We start from the raw sequence: 3052 nt of genomic DNA on the forward strand, positions 1-3052 counted from the left end.
TGAGTGCATCGCTCGGAGGCTGGCATAGCTGGTGCCGGGTCAGCCATCCACAGTGCGGCCTGCCGGACGCCGTCAGGGCACAGAAGGGGGGCCTGACCCCCTCTGATCTGTCTCTGGCGTTGGAGGATTTTTGTCTCTTGTGATTAAAAGGATTCAACACTGCCTGGCTTGGTGCCGCCCCCTCCTCCCGTGGGCAGCTGGCAGCACGGGGACTTTGACACCTGCTTGTCCCCTCAGGCTCAGCAATGCATCCGGTCAGAATTAACAACGGTGTCGTATTTTCCGTGAACGTGTTACATACGTTACCTTCTAAATTAGAGCACATACGCTTTCCTTCTCAAAATCATTTAAGTAAACTTATAAACGAGCTGATCCTAAGAGAAATATTGAGTCAATAAGAGCACAAGTAGTGGGGAGAGATGGCAAAAACCCACGAAGGAGACATTAAAATCCATTAAACCCCGTGTCCCCCAACCTCTGCTTTGAGTGATTTTGAACCGGTTCTCACTCATTCCTCTATCCCATGGGTTCGCCACCTGGTGGCAAGAGTGTGAAGTTACAGGGTATTTTTTGGTCCGGCGGGGAGGGCGGGCAATTTAAGGGCAACAGAATGATTTCGTCCTAGGTGAGAAAGAACATTAGTTAGAATTTGCCAGAAAACATTTTTAACGATTGCAGACAATTTGAACAATCCCAAAGAAGCCTTTCTAGAAAAAAGGCAAAAGAAGAGTGGTAGATATGAGGACTGTTCACAAATATTCAATTCTCCTATTTTTCCTGAGACATGCTAGGATTAGTGCCCTATCCCATGCCCCCTTCCCGCCTCCCCCCACCCCACCCAGGGCCAGCGCCAGTGTGACTGCACAGGGCTCCCCAATCAGAAAGGCCCGGGCGTGGGGTGTAATGTTCTGTGGCCGCTGTCTGGAAATTCATGATCATTTTATCTCTGCTTTTGTTGTGTAAGTGAAGTCCAGCGGGACAAGGCAGCCTGCACCGGGCCGGGCAACTCGGTTAACACAGACTCCGCTTCCTGTCACCTCCTCAACTCTTGGTTGCCTGCTCCCCCTGCCCCCGCCCCCCAGGCCACCTGGCCTGCACTGGGCCGGGGTGTGTGTGACAGTCTGCTGGCTGGAGGGGGAGCTCAGCAGCCATCAGGCCTGAGCAAGCATGTGCATGCCGCCCCTTTCCCCTGGGGTGCTCCTTCAGCCTTCAGCTGGCTCCACGCCTGGGGACTCTTGTCCTCTTTCCAACCTGCTAGTGAGTTTTGTCAGGCCTCCGATGGTTACTAATACACCTAACACCCGCCACAAGCACACCCAAAGTACTTTACGTTCTGAAGAAGCATAATTGTTATTAGGAAATGTATTTGTTGTCTATTGCTGCAAAACAAGTTGTCCCGCAAACTAAAGAAGCTTAAAACAAGAATCCAGATTCATTTATGAGCTCACACAGTTCCTGTGCAGGACCTGGGAGGCGCTCAGCTGGGCACTTCTGGTCCTGGGTCTCGCAGTCAAGATCTCAGCCAGAGTCGCGCTCATCCGAAGACCTGACCACGGCTGGAGGACGCGCTTCCAAGATGTGAGCTGTGGCTGTTGGCCGAGGCCTCCGCTCCTTGCTGGCTATTGACAGGACGCTGATTTGTCACGTGGCCTTTTCCATGGGGCTGCTTGGGCGTCCTCACGGCAGAGAGAGTGAGGGAGCTACAAGGCTTTTCACGACCTAGTATCACAAGTCACACCATTGATTCTGCCACGTTCTCTTTGTTAGAAGTGCGTCACTAAGTCTAGCTCAGGAATTCGGCTTTACATCTTGAAGGAAGAATATCACAGACTTTGTAGACATTTTAATAGGAAGTTTTCAGATTCAAATAGTTGCAAGGAAACTTTAAAATTTTATTGAGAGGCATTTACCAAGGGATTCATTGGTTAATGGTAGCTCCCAGGAGCCTCAAGCGACAGGAAACTTCTCCATGGGATCATGACTGATACTTCAGCCCAGATATCAGGGGAGGCCCTGTTTCGGTGAAGCTTTAAGGAATTGTGCATTTATTCTGTTTCTGACCAGAGGAAACCCCAAGTTTCCGAGGATGGCCGTTCCCTAGGCTCTACCATTTCTCAGCCTGGAAACATCACCCCAGCCTTCAGCTCAGCAAGGGTGTGCCCCATCTTTCTGTGAAATCAGGCCCTCTGACCCCCTTTCCGGTGCCTTGGTGCCCAGTGAAGGCCCTGCCTGCTTATCATGACGACAGCCTGGTCAAGTGGTTACGAGTACGGGCTGGAGTCAGACAGAATCCTGAGTCTGCTCTTCAGCTGCGTGGCTGTGGGCAGGGACCTCATCACTCTCCTCATCACGCAAAGGTGGAGGTGAGAGGAAACCCCATACCTGGTTTCTGTTGGTCACATACGTTGGTGTTGCCTTCGGTCAGTGACTTGGGCCTCTCTCCAGGGAAGTCTGTGGCCCCTGAGGTGGTGTGGGGCTGCAGGCCTCGGGCCAGGTTCCACTAGGCAGGGAGCAAAGCCAACCTTGGACCAGGGCAGAGCATCAGGCAGATGCTTAGGTCACAGCCATGTTCAAGGTCTTGAAGTTGAGGAGGTCCCAGCCTCTCCCCACTGGGTCAAAGGGAAAGCCACCTAGGCTGCAAGTCGGTAAGGCTGAGGGTCCAGGAAGTGTCTGACACCAAGGCTGACTGTGCAAAGACAGCTGAGAGACTTCCTGTATCCATTCCCTCTTTCTTCTTTTTAAAATAGACATTATATTTTAGAGCAGTTTTATGTTCTCAGCAAAATTGAGTGGGAAGTACAGAGTTCCCCCGTACTCCCCATTCCTCCCCACAGCCTCCCTCCATGAACGTGCCCCACCAGCACGGGGCACCTGTTCCAGCTGACGAAGCTACCCTGACACCTCGTCATCACGCAGAGTGCACAGTTTACACGAGGGCTCACTCTTGGGGTCGCACATTCTCTGGGTTTGGACAAATGTATAGTGACATATATCTGTCATTATAGTCTAACACAAAACAGTTTCACTGCCCTAAATTCCTCTGGTCTCCGCC

The sequence above is a fragment of the Equus przewalskii genome, chromosome 15, assembly GCF_037783145.1.
Source record: "Equus przewalskii isolate Varuska chromosome 15, EquPr2, whole genome shotgun sequence".
Lineage (NCBI taxonomy): Eukaryota > Metazoa > Chordata > Mammalia > Perissodactyla > Equidae > Equus > Equus przewalskii.